General features: G+C 46.2%; 1 long non-coding RNA gene across 2 annotated transcripts in view; it reads left to right on the top strand.

Annotated features, from left to right (window-relative positions):
• The first annotated feature begins 241 nt into the window (after window positions 1-241).
• Window positions 242-16,122, top strand: part of LOC115081925 — a 68,837-nt gene continuing 52,956 nt past the window's right edge. For both annotated transcript variants that reach the window (XR_003854005.1, XR_003854008.1), the window contains exon 1: window positions 242-832. This is a non-coding gene — a long non-coding RNA (uncharacterized LOC115081925). The remainder of the gene's footprint in view (window positions 833-16,122) is intronic.

Raw genomic sequence — 16,122 nt, forward strand, 5'->3', positions numbered from 1 at the left:
ATGCATTTGTGATGTAAAATTCCAAGTATTTCATAACTTCTCATTACATTTGTAATATGTTATAATAAATAGTTACTTATCTTAATATGTACAAAGAAACGCCCTTAAGTACAGGATTGAGAGGCTTGAAATGTATGAGCCTGACACGGACTGTGTTTCGGCATCTGCCTTCTTCAAGGGGCCGAATATATCTGCGAATATTTAAGCAATAATAATGATACAACATTTTTTTTTTAACAGCTTCAATCAACACTTGACAAGGCGGTACTAATGCTTCAGCGGCATTTTTTCCAGCCAGTAATGCGTTTCCTCTACCAGAGGTGCCACACATGCGCCATTTTTAAAGGGACAATAAACCAATGGACGGGTAGCACGTAGATACACAGTGATGGCATCAATGGTTGCTATGGAACAGAAGCTCTTAAATGATAGAATACCACTCAATAGACATATTTAAACCATTGGGCTGCATGCTGTTCAAATGAAAAATCCATAGCTATTCATGTCGCCACTCTATTACAGTATATAAAGTCTGGGATGATCCCTCGTGGATTACGTCTAAATTTAGAACCTGCTATCTATGCGGATGATGAAGAATTTGTTCATAAGTGGATAGCTATCCTCAATAAATGTTCGCTGGACATCATGCTGCTTACCGTAGAAACCACCAATAAATTAGAAGAAACTGTTAAATCTACTTGTGATGAAATTAAAATTTCCTTGAAGCAACAGAAAATTTGGAGGACTATGATAAAAAACTTCATTCAATAAAACCATTGAAAAGTTCCGAGCTAATGTCCGCCAAACTAAGGCCTGGATTTATCAAAATGCGGTAAGTACTGCATGCAATAGCAAATATTGCTAATTACCTGTGTGAAGAGCTAAGTTAGCACAAATTTCAATACCATTTTCAGATTCTATGATAAGTGCCAGACCTGTTGTATTTCCTGCATTCACACACTGGGGGAGGGGGGAGAGGGGGAGAGAGAGAGAGAGAGAGAGAGAGAGAGAGAGAGAGAGAGAGAGAGAGAGAGAGAGAGAGAGACTGGCCATAATGTCATGGCCCATAGGTAGGTATTTATATCCCTATGGTAGGCCCACCTAGAAACTCGAGGTGGGGTTTAGGTAAAAGTGTAGAGGATTAGGGGCCACTTTGACATTCTACATGACACCTATGAACAGATCAGTGGTCTCATGAAGATTTGATGACCTTTGGAGTGAGGAAACTCACTCCAAGATGAGATTTGCGCAAGGTTCTCTCAACCTAGCTTGATATTACCCAGGTAGAGAGTCCATCAAGCTAAAGTCATGCATAGATGGTTCTTTTAAAGATAGACTGCACAATAACAAAGCAGAGACCTCTCTGTATTAATCCTTATTCACAAAAGAAGAGGTTGAAAAAATTTACACTCACCCCTAATTTACTTACATTCAAACAACTATTTACCAGATGTTGATCAATTATACATCCACCGCCAAGTGGTATCAGTAATAGAAAACCAAGTTATCTTTCATCTGCCGGTTCAATGGCAAGATCCTCTCAAAATTCTGTATTAACTTTTATCCCGTTGTGATGGATCCTCTCTAAATGACGGTATATAAAATTTTATAAATAAATTACAAATAAATCCCTATTATATTAACAACAACTATTTAAAGTATACACTTTACTTATCTTGAAGCAAACTTCATAAGGTCCTATAGAAAGCATGCCACCAGATTGAAATCATCCGACATGAGCTCATGTTTTGGTGGACACAGCTGCCTGCTTCCGGGGTTACCACTACTTCCACTAGAGATCTTTTTCACTTCATAAAAAGCTGCACACGCATCTTTTAGAAATTGTCAATCTGCTCTAACCATTTTATTTCTAATATTTTTTTCCCCAGCAGTAAGCAATCAGTGGAGCTTTCTTGAAAATTGGGTGAAGTGCCAAAACACTCCAATACTGGTGAATGCTTGAGGCACAATAGCCAATTTATTTCAATATGGCAAGTCACATGTCAATTGTGACGTGGTGGACTTAGATCAATTTTGTAATAATAAAGTCTGACCTGAATATAACACCCTCTGGTATGCTGCCTTCATTACTGCCAGAGGGTAACCTTGTTGGAAAAACCTTTGGGCCAACAGAAATGCCTAATGTTTAAATTCAACTATCATGAAGCATATGCATTTGATCTGAAAAAATTGGCCAACAGGCAATCCTTTCTTAAACACAAGGGGATGAAAGGATTGATATTTCAAAAAATTATTGTTTATGAAAAACTGATGTGCATAGCCCTTCTGGTTGACTGGTAATAAAATGCCCAAAAATGCATTTTGGATGGTATTGCTCGTCATAATAAATTGCAAGAACTGAACCACTGAATTCATCCAACTGTGGAAAGCTGTTAACTCTTCCAGTGAGGAATTCCAAATGAAAAATAAATCACATATGTATTTCATTCAGGTGATAATGTTTGAAAAAAAGGAGATGTGTAAATAAAAGCTTCTTCATATTCAGCCATAACCAAAGTGGCCACAGAGGGAGCTACAGATGACCTTCATTGATATGCCATGTTTTTGTAGAAAAAACTCATTATCAAACATGAAATGGCAGATCTGGTGATATGAAATAGCTATGTCCAGCTATGCCCAGGTAAAAATCCTCATTGCCGACTCACATGATACATTAATATATAAAGGCACCACGTCCATGGTTACTAGTATAAATTCAGATGTAAATAATGGTAAATCACTAATTTTATTTAACACATGGGTGGTGTCCTGTACAAAATAACGCATTTGACTGACATGTGGCCATAGACATTCGTCCAAAAAATGGATACATTTTCTAGCAATGATCCGTTGCAATGATCTATTGTTTTGTCCTCTGAATAAAGAAGAAAGATACGAGTTTCTCCTTCCATGCCACCTGTTTTCTGGTTCTTCATTTTCTTCTGCCCTTTACAGTTCCAGCCTGGTTCTCCCACCCTATTTGTTTGTAGATTGTACTGGGGTGTTTTGTCCCCAGAAAAAATCTGAAAAATGAAAATAAATAAATGTTTATGCTTCATTTTGTTCTAGCCCTCTACAATCCCAATCTGGTTCTCCTATTCTGTTTGTTTGTTGGTTATAATGGGGTGTTTTGTCCACAAAAACCCTCGGTCAGAAGGATGAAATACAGGCAGAACATGCAGAGGAGAACATGCAGAGGAGAGACCTTTACATATTCTGAATGTGGTAAAAGTTTCAGAAGGAAGAAAGAAATAATGCAACACCAGAAGATCAAGAAAGGGAAAAGACTCTTCAGCTGCAGAATGTAGGAAAAGCTAAGAACATAAGATTTGTCATACTGGGTCAAACCAAAGGTCCATCAAGCCCAGTATCAACAGGACTTAAATTTTTTTAGAAAAGGTCTTAAGACTATGATTTTTGAAGAAGCATTTGGATGAGGTTTAAAAGTTTTAGTATGACTGGGTTTATTTCATTTAATATGTTTTATTGGTATATTGTAATATTTTTATGACTGCATCATTGTAATCCACACTGGAAAGATATGAGGAAGTTGTATAATAGAAGTGTTTTTAAATAAGTAAGTAAGTAAGAAAGGAAATAAATAAACAAATATATAAATATATTGTGGCAGATTTTCAAAGGCTACATGCGTAACATACACGCGTAACCTGAGAAAATCTGCCCTGCGTGCGCTGAGCCTATTTTGCATAGGCTCGGCGGTGCGCACAAGCCCCGGGATGCCCGTATGTCCCGGGGCTTTGAAAAAGGGGCGGGAAGGGGACGTGTCTCGGGGTGTGATGGCAATCCAGGGGCGTGTCCAGGGTCAGGGGGCAGTCTGGGGGCAGGTCTGGGGATGCGTCCGGGGGCATGACGGCAGTCCGGGGGCATGTCCCGAGCCCTCCTCCGTTCCGGCCGTGCCGGAGGTTTACGCACAGATACGCCTGTCTCCGGCAGGTGTAAGACATAAAATAAGGTAAGGGGGGGGGGGGATTTATGTAGGGCTGGGGGTGGGTTAGATAGGGGAAGGGAGGGGAAGGTGGGGGGGGGGGGGCCAGAAAAAAAGTTCCCTCCAAGGCCGCTCCGATTTCGCAGCGGCCTTGGGGGGAATGGGGAAAGCCATCGGGGCTCCCTTCGGGCTCAGCGTGTGCAAGGTGCACATGTGTGCACCCCTTTGTGCCCGCCGAGCCCAGATTTTATAACATGCATGCGGCAACACACGCATGTTATAAAATCGGGCATAGATTTGTTCAAACCGGGTTGCGCGAACAAATCTACACCCGCGCATATATTTTAAAATCTGCCCCACAATAAATATCCTGTTTCCAACAGTAGCCAAGCCAGGTCACAAGTACCTGGCAGGGTTCCAGTGGGTAGATAGATTCCAAGCTGCTTATCCCAAGAATAAGCAATGGATTTCTGCAGCTCTACCTTAATAATGGTTAATTAACTTTTCCTCTAGGAACTTGTCAAAACCTTTTTTAAACACAGTTACACTAATAGCTTTCACCACATCCTCTGGCAATGAATTCCAGAGTTAATTATGCATTGAGTAAAAAAATATTTTCTCTTATTAGTTTTAAATATATCTAGTAACTTCATTGTGTCTCCTGGTCTTTGTACTTTTGAAAGAGTAAACAACTGATTAACATTTACTTGTTCCATCCCACTCATTATTTTATAGATGTCTATCATATTTCCCCTCAGTCATCTATTCTCCAAGCTGAAAAGTCCTAACCTCTTTAACCTTTCTTCATAGGGGAATTGTTCCATCCCCTTTACCATTTTGGTCTCCCTTCTCTGTACCTTTTCTAATTCTGCTATATTTTTTTTTTGACATGTGGTGAGCATTACCTCATACAATACTCAATAAAGCAAACCTCACAAATTACCAGGAAAGCCATACTAAGGAGAGACCATTATCATGTTCTGACTGTAATTAAAGTTTCAATTGGGAAAACAAATTTCAGAAGAAACCCAAGGGGTAGATTTTAAAAGCCCTGCGCGAGTAAATCCTGCCAGATTAACGCGCGCGGGGCACTCGCACAGGCCGCCGGCATGCACAAAGCCCAGGGATGCGCGTAAGTCCTGGGGCTTCGTAAAAGGGGCGGGAGAGGGCGTGTCCGGGGGGTGTCGGCAGGCCGGGGGCATGTCCAGAGTCAGGGGGCAGTCCGGGGTGGGTCCGGGGGCATGGCGACGGTTCGGGGGCGAGCCGGGAGGGCGGTCCCGAGTCCCCCGGCACTGAAGCCTGTCCCTGGGGATGCCGAGGCGACACGCGCAAGTTACGCCTGCTTCAAGCAGGCGTAACTTGCACAACAAAGGTAGGAGGGGATTTAGGTAGGGCTGGGGGGTGGGTTAGATAGGGGAAGGGAGGGGAAGGTGGGGGGACGCGGAAGGAACGGAGGCAGGCTGTGCGGCTCGGCGTGTGCAGGCTGCCAATTTAGCGCAGCCTTGTGCGCGCCGACCCCGGATTTTATAAGATACACTTGGCTACGCGCATCTTATAAAATCCGGCGTACTTTTGTTTGCGCCGGTTGCGCGAACAAAAGTACGTGCGCTCGTACTTTTTTAAGATCTGCCTCCAAAATTCCACCCAGCAGGATGATCAAGTTCAAGTTCAATGATAAAAGTTCATGCAACAAAAATGACAGTACAAAATCTGACAAGTGGCAATTGCTTTTACAGGAAGACAGACATTTACCATGGTACTCTGCTTTGCTGCTATACTTCTTATCTTTCATCTCAGAAGTGTTTCTTCCACTCAGCATTGCTGCCATACCCAGTATTTTGCACCTTGCTGTCAGTCTGCCTTGTTGTTATACCTCGGTCTCTACTCCTTGGGTGGCTGCTCTGTATATCTCATGGAGCTGTGGTATGTTGATGCCTCTTTTTGTGTTGCTTTGACCCTTTATTGGTGCTTTGGGGATTTTCCTGCCATTTTTTCTGTTTTGCTCCTTCTTCCTGGTGCCTTGTGATGCCACTTTGCCTCTCGTTCTGCTTTGAGGGTTCATGCCACTATTGTTGGTGCCCTCTTTTGAATCCTTGGGGTATTCTTCCCACTTTAGCTGTTTCATTGTTCCTCTGACATGCCTTGGAGAGCTCCTGCCACTTCTGGTATGCCTTTGTTGTACTTTAGGTTCTTCATGTCACTTTTGGTGCTATGTTGACATAGTCTTGGTGTGTTGGCGTGCCTTCTGATGATGTCTTCCCACCAGTTTCATTAGAAATGATTAGAAAACTGCAATTTGGGAGTCCAAAATAGGCAGCATTGCTTCCCCCATTGTCTTTAATGGGAAATGAAAAATAAATGAAACTAAGAAAACAAAATTTTGAAACTAATGAAATGAATCTAGGTGTCCTATGAAATGAATGAATGAACTAAACTGATTTTTTTCTGCCTCTGCACATCTCTGCTTCATATCATGGCTCCTTTCTCCTTGAATTTATTTTTCTGTGTAAAATTTCATCTTTCATACTTTATTGAAACCCATCAAATATTTAAAAGTTTCTATTATATCTTACATCACGTATCCTTTCTTTTAGGCAGTGAGAAGATTTTGACTGCCTTTTAGCCTCTGTTTATTTCAGGCCTTGTATAATTTTAGTAGTCCGCTTCTGAATCATTTTCATCCTTTAAATGTCTCTTTGAAGGTACCGCCTCCTGAAATGAACACTTACTCAATGTGGAGGCCTCACAAGTGGCCTATAAAAGGGTAATATTACCTTCCTTTTCCTGCTGATAATCAAGTATGCTGTTAGCTTTCCTTCTTGCTTTATTACATTGACTGGTTACCTTGAGGTCATATGAGATGATTACTCTTAGATTAACTTTTTTGTTTGATAGTTGTCAACTCTTGTCCTTCTAACTGATATGTGGCTAATGGATTTTTGTATCACAAATGCAAGATTTTACACTTTTTACACTGAAACTCATTTTCCAAATCCTTGACTATTCTTTCAGTTTTTCAAGTTTTCTTTCATTTTTTTACAGCACTTTCAGCATGTCTGCTCAGTTACAGATGTTTGTATCACCCACAAACATATTTTCTCCTCAGATTCCTCACTAATGATGTTAATAATGATATTGAAAAGAAGTGATTCCAAGGCCAAGCACTGAGACCCCAATGATCACTTTGCCTTCACCAGAATGGATTCTACCTCTTCTCTCTGTGTCCTGTGACTCAACCAGTTCTTCACCCAATTTACAGCTTCTTTGCCTATTTTTATATTACCTAGCTTGTGTGCCAGGGTCAAAAGCCTTACTGAGTCCAGATAGACAATATCTAGCAGATTTCTCTGATCAGGCCAGGTTGGAGGTAAGAACAGCAGACTGTGCGGGAACCCATGGACTGTTCATCGCAACAGTTTGTCCATCTTTTATTCTGATTATGTGGATAGTTTACCCCTTCCAGAGAAACTAGGCCAGGACCCTCCTAGTGACCTATACTGGCCACTATCAGAGACAGGATGCTGGATTTGATGAAACCTTGGCTTGAGTCAGTATGGCAAATGTTACGATCTTGTAGATTAAATTTTCTAGATGGTTTGACTGAAAGGTCAGCAGTGCCACCCACCTCTAGAGATAATAAAATCATGAGTAAAAGAGTAACATCACAGAAAATGGAGTCAGCAACCAGTTGTATTATAGCCAACCTGTACTGTAAGGGATCGTGGTGTGACTTTGAAATTTTACCAAGCTGTATAGGTAATACAGGAAACAGGTGCAATAGGGTCAAAAAGAATAGAATTGGGCAGCATACACATAAACGGATTCTGATACAGTTCAACGGTCTATAATATAGCAGGAAACTGTGGCAAAGAGGTCCCAAGTATTTGTACTCTGTCACACAAGCTGTGTGATAACAATGAATAGTGTCAATAGAAAGCGATGTGTTACAAAATCTGCAACACCAGAATATATATTTTCTTCATGCTGTGTTTGTGCTTTGCTCTGTCACCCTTTCCTTCAACCCAAGACTTGTTAAGACATCAGAGATGTTTTCTGACTGAAGAGAGATAATGTTACACTTGACTTGCAATATCAAGACACTTTAACTGGCACACTTTATATTGAATAATTCATGGGCATTCAAGCTTTGCTTCACTCACAAAGAAAGTGCTTTCTCTTAGTAGTGGCAGTAGATATGAACAGCTAATTCATTATTTAAAGAGATAAGTGTTAGCAATTGGTATGAGTTTTCAGAGCTTTTTTATTCCTTTTATTCAAGCTATTTTCAATCAGTCATGCATAGTACAACTTTGGAATGCTTCTACCATCTTTGCTCTTTTTTCTTACTAATTTCTTAAAAATCTGAGTGCTTCTGAAATAGATTGGCCTATGTTCAAATGCTGAGAAACTGGCTTAAAAATACAGTGTGTATCCTATATGTGTTGTGCTTATGGCCATAGGAGACCGCGACCGGCAGCCCTACCTCCGGTCCCGGAAACCCGGCCTCCCACGTCGTCCACCATGCGGCCTCCCAGCCCGACCAGGCTGGCATTTCTGCCCTGACACCGACATCCCTCTGGCCCTCCCAGGTGTGTGTTCGCGCAATATGCCCCGCCTCTTAAAGAGCCAGAGTTGGGAAAAACACCAGCAGGCCCGCTGATGACATCAGGGCTTGGGGCCTATTTAACCCTGGCCCAGCCCATGGGATCTTGCCTTGGCAACAGGTCCTACTATCCAAGTTCCTGATTCCTGTTCCAGCTCCTGCTCCTGCATTCCTGATTCCTGGTCCTGTGTTCCTGATTCCTTCTCATTGTTCCTGTGTTCCTGTTCTCCGCTTCTGGCTTCCATCCTCTCCTTGCCCTCTTGGACTGATCTCCTGGCTCTGACTCTTGCTTGACCCTCTTCTGCCTCCTGCCTCGACCATCTGCCTGCTTCCGATGCTCCTTGACTGCTGCCTGCCCTGACCTCTGGTACGTCTGGCCCTGCATCTTCACCTCTCTCCTGGGAGGGTTATTCCTGAGTGACCTGTGCCTAAGTTCTGCCGGCCCGGTGCCCAAGGGTTCAACCTGTGGAGAATGAGGGCTGGTAAACGTGAAGCTCCTGTTTGGTCTGCTCTCCATTGCTGCCTTCTGACGACGAGAACCTGCAGGGGCCTTCCCCTGGAGGTAGCGTCAACCTCGTCTTGGCCAGGGGTCCACCAAACAACAGCTTGCTGAGGCCATGGACCTGGTGGATCTTCCCGGCCTATAAGCCATTTCGGGCCTGGCCCAAAAGATTCAGCAACAGCAGCAGCACTGCCTTGAAATGTCGGCCAACACTGTGGAACGCCTTGCTTAGATGCCACAACCTCCACCAGTTCCAGTGCTTCCACACCCGCGGCACCAACTCTATGTGTATCAGCCATAGCGTCTATCCGTCTTCCGGCTCCCCCTCTGTACCCTGGAGATCCCAAGCAGTGTTGGGGTTTTCTCAATCAATGCTTTATGCATTTCTCTCTTCAACCCGCTCAGTTTTTCAAAGACTCGATAGACGACCTTTATCCTCTACTTACTGGATGGGAAAGCATTGGCTTGGACCTCTCCACTATGAGAGCGAGGGGACCCCATACTGGAGGACCTAGAATGCTTCATTCTAAACTTCAAGCAGGTCTTCAATGAGCCTGGATGCCTAACCATGGCTGGCTCTGACATCCTCCACCTCCGGCAAGGCTCCCGGACCCTGGCCGAATTCGCCATAGAATTCCGTACCCTGGCGACAGAGTTGGTGGGCAGGAAGACAGCCTCCGAAGCATCTTCCTGGAAGGTCTCTCCCCCAGGATTAAAGATGAGCAGACTGCTTGAGACCACCCTGACAGCCTGGATGCCCTCATAGACCTAACAGGAAAAATGAATCGTCGTCTGCAGCAACGACTTCAGGAAGCCCGATCGCCCCACCGACCCATTCAACTGGCTCCCTCCTTCTCTCGCTCTCCGGGCTGAACACCCTCTCCAGATCCAGGGCTCCAATGCTCAGAAGAACCCATGCAGCTGGGCCGCACCCATCTCTCTCCTGAAGAATGACAACGGAGACATTCTCTGGGCCTCTGCCTTTACTGTGCCGGGCAGGGCCACCTCTTGGTCCAGTGCCCAGTATGGCAGGAAAACTGCCAAACCTAGGTTTCAGTGGGTAGATAACCCTAGGTTGTGCCACTTCTGCTCCCCAATGCACTCTGCCAGTCTCTGTCATCCTCCTCTAGCGTATCTACCCTACTTTGGTGCTGGTGGACTCCGGAGCCGGAGGGAACTTTATATCCAGTGAAATGGTGACCCAACTGGACTTGTCTACCTCACCTCGGATTCCTCCAGTTGTGATCTCTTCAATCCATGGGGAGCCCCTTCCCGGCTGGATTACCCGGATCACTACCCAGGTCTGCTTGCGCTTTGGAGTTCTTCATGAGGAGATGATTTCCTTTCTTGTTCTGAAGAGATCCATTCATCCCATCGTCTTGGGACTTCCCTGGCTGCAAGCTCATTCTCCTCTCATCAATTGGAGCACCCTCCAGCTGACCTCCTGGGGGCCCCAGTGTCTTTCCAACTACTTCCGCCAGGTCCAAAGTGTTCCGTTGTCCTTGGCCGCCACCTCCTGTGGCCTACCTCCCAGTTCATCGACTTCATGGATGTCTTTTCCAAAAAGATGGTAGAGACCCTTCTCGAGCATCGTATCTTTGATTGCGCCATTGACTTACTGCCCAGCACCATGCCTCCCAGGGGTCGGGTGTAACCTTTTTCTCATCCCGAGACCAGAGTGATGTCCCAATACATCAAAGAAAACCTGGAAAGGTGTTTCATCTGACCATGCACCTCCCCGGGGGAGCCGGGTTTTTCTTCATTGCAAAAAAGGACAGGTCACTCCGGCCCTGTATAGAATATTGCAGCTTAAACACCATTACCAGGAAGGATCGCTATCCTTTTCCCCTGATCCCTGAGCTCCTGGATTGCCTGCAAGGAGCGAAGATTTTCACCAAGTTGGATCTCTGGGGGGCCTACAACCTGGTCAGAATCTGGCCTTATGATGAGTGGAAGACCATGTTCAATACCCGTGATGGCCACTATGAATATCTGGTCATGCCATTCAGCTTGTGTAACGCCCCTGCTGTATTCCAGCACTTGATGAATGAGGTCTTCTGCGACCTATTGCAAACCTCAGTGCTGGTGTACCTTGGCGATGTCTTAGTCTTCTCTAAAGATCTCCCATCTCACCGTCGAGATGTCCAACTGGTACTCCAACGCCTTAGGGCTAACAGACTCTACGCGAAACTCGAGAAATGTATGTCCAAGCATTAGTCTCTCCCCTTCCTGGGGTATAATTATCTCCCGGAATAGATGGCTTGCATCCAGAAGTGGCCTCAACCATCCTGCCTCTGACCCCTACAATGCATCCTGGGGTTTGCGAATTTCAACAGGCACTTTATTCCACAATACTCTTAGCTTGTGGCGCCACTCACCGCCCTCACCAAAAAGGAGGGGAACCCCAAGCAGTAGCCTCCAGATGTCGTCTCCGCCTTCAATCAGTTGAAACAAGCCTTCCTCCAAGACACCTGCCTCCGCCACCCGGACCCCACACGTCCGTTTGTTGTGGAGGTCGATGCCTCCGACACCACCGTGAGAGCCGTGCTGAGCCAGCATTCCAGCAAAGGAGACCTATTACCCTGCTCTTTCTTTTCCCGGAAATTCTCCCTTATGGAGAAGAATTATGGTATCGGAGATAAGGAGTTACTGGCCATTAAGATGGCCTTAGAGGAATGGCATCAGTGGCTAGATGGCGCCCAGCATACCATTACCATGTATATGGACCACAAGAACTTGGAATACCTTAAACATGCCCAGTGCTTAAACGCCTGTCAGGCTCTCTGGTCCCTATTTTTCAGTTGCTTTGACTTCGTCCTGAGGTACAGGCCACAAGAACGACCGAGCTGACACCCTATCATGGGAGTATGAAGCAGAGGACACTCCCAGAATCCCGGGATACATCGTTGATCCTGCTTGCATCCTCCTGGCTGCCACCCAGCCTGCTCCTCCTGGGAAAACCATGGTACCTCCACAGCACCATCAAAAGGTCCTAGCATGGGTCCATGACTCCCCTATTGCTGGCCACCCGAGAGCTAAGAGGACCTTGGAGCTACTACACTGATACTATTGGTGGCCGCAGGTCAGAAAGGATGTCAAGGCCTATGTAGAATCTTGCCTGACATGTGCTTGTCAAAAGCCCATGGTAGGGTGACCTTGGGGGCTATTACAGCTGCTACCGGCCCCCAAGGGACCCTGGACCCATGTGTCCACGGACTTTGTAGTGGACCTCTCCCTCTCTAGCGGCTGTCATGTCATTTGGGTCGTCATGGACCAATTTTGTAAAATGGCTCACTTTACGGCCCTCCCAGGGCTTCCCTCAGCTCCTGAATTAGCCCAACTATTTACCTCTCACATCTTCCACTTACATGGTCTCCCTCAACACATGGCTTCCGACCGTGGAGTGCAGTTTACAGCTAAGTTCTGGCGCTCATTGTGTTGCAAATTCAATCTCCGCTTCGACTTTACTACTGCCTACCATTCTCAGGGGAACGGCCAAGACGAGCGAAATAACCAAACCTTAAAAAACTTTCTTCGGTCCTTTGTAAATGAGCATAATGACGATTGGGCTAGTCTACTTCCTTTGGCTGAATTTTTGCACAGTTCTCACATCAATTCAGCTTCGGTCTCTTCCCCATTTCTTATAGTATATGGCAAGCAACCTGCTCCACCACTTCCCATACGCCTGACTGTGCCATCCCCTGCAGCCCAGATGACTGCGTGACAGCTTAAGGAACTCTGGGAGAAGACCCAAGACATGATCTGACGAGAGGCTTTAAGGGCTAAGAACACGACGGAGAAGCACCGACGAGCGGCACCCCAGTTCAATATCAGAGACAAGGTCTGGCTCAGTACCCGGAACATTAAACTTCGGGTACCGTCAATGCAGCAAGCTCCCCTCTACATTGGGCCCTTCTCCATCTCTGAAAGAATAGGACCAGTCACATACCAGTTACAACTACCATACTCCTTAAGAGTACATAACTCTTTCCATGTCTCCCTGTTGAAACCTCTGATTTTTATTTATTTAGATTTATATTCTGCTTTTTGCACTTTTTTTCAGCGCTTCAAAGCGGATTACATTCAGGTTTTGGAGGTATTTCCCTATTCCCAGAGGGCTTACAATCTACGTTTGTCTAAATTTGATTTTGTCATGGCCCCACAGAAAACCTCCGGAACCACAGAACCTGTCCTCCGACGATGATCAAGTCTACCAGGTGAAGGAAGTCCTGGATGTCCGGTGGTGTAAGGGGAAGTGGGAATATCTACTCTTCTGGGAGGGGTTCTCTCCGGAAGAAAACTCCTGGAAGGCGGCTTCTAATATTCTAGATAAAAGTCTCCTCAAACAGTTTCATTTGGCTCACCCCAAGAAGACCAGACCCACTGGGAGGGGGCATAGGTGAGGGGGTACTGTTATGCTTACCAGCTGCGGGAGATCACGACCGGCAGCCCTACTTCCAGCCCCAGGAACCCGGCCTCCCATGTCGTCCGCCACGTGGCCATGTCTGCCCCGACGCTGGCGTCCCTCTGGTCCTCCCAGGCGCGTGCGCACAATCCATCCCACTCTAGCCAAGCCCATGGGACCTCGCCTCAGCAACAGGTCCTACTCTCCAGAGTGTACATTGTCTGCTTCCAGTTCCCACGTTGCTGATTCCTGTTCCAGTTCTTGGTCCTGCGTTCCTGATTTCTGGTCCTGGTCCTGTGTTCCTGATTCCTTCTCCTGGTTCCTGTGTTCCTGTTCTCTGCTCCTGGCTTCCGTACTCTTCTTGCCCTCTCGGACTGATCTCCTGGCTCTGATCCTTGCTTGGCCCTTGGATTCCGCTCATCTGCTGCCTGCCTCGACCATCTGCCTGTCCACGATGCTTCTTGATTGCCACCTGCCTCAACCATCTGCCTGTTTCTGATGCTCCTTGACTGCTGCCTACCCTGACCTCTGGTACATCCAGCCCTGCTTCTTCACCTTTCTCCTGGGAGGGTTATTCCGAGTGACCCGCGCCTAAGTCCTGCTAGCCCCGGTACCCAAGGGCTCAACCTGCGGGGAACGAGGGCTGGTAAAATTGAAGCTCCTGTTGGGTCTGCTCTCCACAGCCACCTTCCGACGACGAGGACCTGCATGGGCTTTTCCCTGGATGTAGCGTCAACCTCGTCTCGGCCAGGGGTCCACTGAACAACAGTATGCTCATGGAAAAATATCATACGAATGCCATGAAGAATAGAATACAAAGACTGAAGCCAAACTAGTGTTGAGAATTCAGAGATTTTACACCTCAAACAGGGGAAGAAAAGGGACTTGGCCTTAATAAAGGGGGTTTCTCAGAGGAGGGAAGGTGGGGGGGAGGGCGAAGGAAAGTTTGCTCCGAGGCCGTTCCAATTTCGGAGCGGCCTCGGAGGGAACAGGCAACGCTCGCCGGGCTCGGCACGCACAGGTGGCACAAATGTGCACCCCCTTGCGCGCGACGACCCCGGCTACGCGCGTATCTTTTGTTTGCGCCTGGTGTGCGAACAAAAGTACGTGCTTGCGCAAAAATATAAAATCTACCCCATTGAGAATTTAAATTTGTTCTCATCAATGCCTATTGAGATATCCAAGAAATGAATCTCTTTATCACTCATTTCAGCTGCAAATTGCAGATTAGAATTTTGTGCATTCAACCAACCCACAAAGTTTTCTACATCATCTCGTGAGCCCACCCATATCATTAAGGTGTCATCGATGAAACGTTTCCACAATTTAATATGGTCTCTGAATGGAGTGCTAGCTAAGATTTTTCTTTCAAAGCAACCCATATACAAATTTGCTATATCGGCCGCTATGGAAGCCCCCATGGCCACCTCCTTGACCTGTTTAAAAAACCAATCACCCACACAGAAAAAATGTTGTTTCATTGCCCATGATGTGAGTTCAACTATGAATTCAGTCGATATCCTGTTCCTCCCTTCTCTCATTGCCATATATTCATGCACAATTTCTATCGCTTCTTCTTGCGGTATATTTGTATAAAGCTGTTGCATCTGTCTGTCTCAGATGGCTTTGACTTCTGTGCCTCACTTTTCTTCCTTCTTTCTCCTCAAGCCTTGGGAAGATGGCTGCTGCCATGTCTTCATGCCTATCCAGTGTCCCCGAATCAGCAACGGCCACGGTGTTCGCCATGATTTTCCTGAGGGCATCCTAGGGTGGATGCGCGCCCCCCACCCACGTCTTTATACACATCATGGCGGGAACCTCGGGGGCGTCCCTCCGAGTGACGTAATCACATCCTGGTATTTAGCCTGCCCTTCGTTTGCTAACAAACTGAGTTAGCAAGGATTAGATTGCCTCCGGTCGAAGCTGCTCTGCCGCTTCCCAGCTGCTGCAGGAAGCTCTCTCTGCCCTTCGGGGTATTTTCTCACTAACCTGGGTACCCGCTCCTTGGGGGCCCTTCTGGTCTATTTCAGGTATCTATCTTGGGATACTGGGTACTCGCTCCTAAAGGGCCTGTTCTCCCTAATCTGGTGCCTGCCACTGAACAACTTCTGCCTGCCAGACCTTCAATATTACAGCTTCTGCTTCAGTGAGTACTAACCTTTTCAGTCTGTCTCACCTTCAGCTTCTGCACTCTTTGTCTACATCTGGGACCTGTTCCTGCTATGCCGCGCTGCCTATCACCTACTCGAGTGTGAGATTGGTCTCCTGCTGAGGACCCCTGGACTACTTCTGCTGGGTTACCTTCACTGTACAATAAATTCAACTTCTCTGTGTCTGCATGTATAGAGTCTAGCCTAGTACTGCGGTTCCTCATGGGGCTCCTCCCCATGGGAGTGGCCATCACCGCAGTACCCAAGAATCTACTCCAACACCTCATAACCATAACAGATTGCTAACTCCATGGATTTGGCTCAGCTCACCACTTTGCAGGCCATTCCGGGCCTGGCCCAGCAAATCTCCGAACAACAGAATTCGATAGACAACTTGACTGTTGCTTTTAATCAGCTACACGAACAGATGAATGCACCAGCTGCCATAGGTAAAGAAGTTACACTGCCAGAAGTGACGGTCAAGTCTACAGTACCTCTCTCTGCTCCGACACGCTT

Source organism: Rhinatrema bivittatum, chromosome 1 (assembly GCF_901001135.1).
Source record: "Rhinatrema bivittatum chromosome 1, aRhiBiv1.1, whole genome shotgun sequence".
NCBI lineage: Eukaryota > Metazoa > Chordata > Amphibia > Gymnophiona > Rhinatrematidae > Rhinatrema > Rhinatrema bivittatum.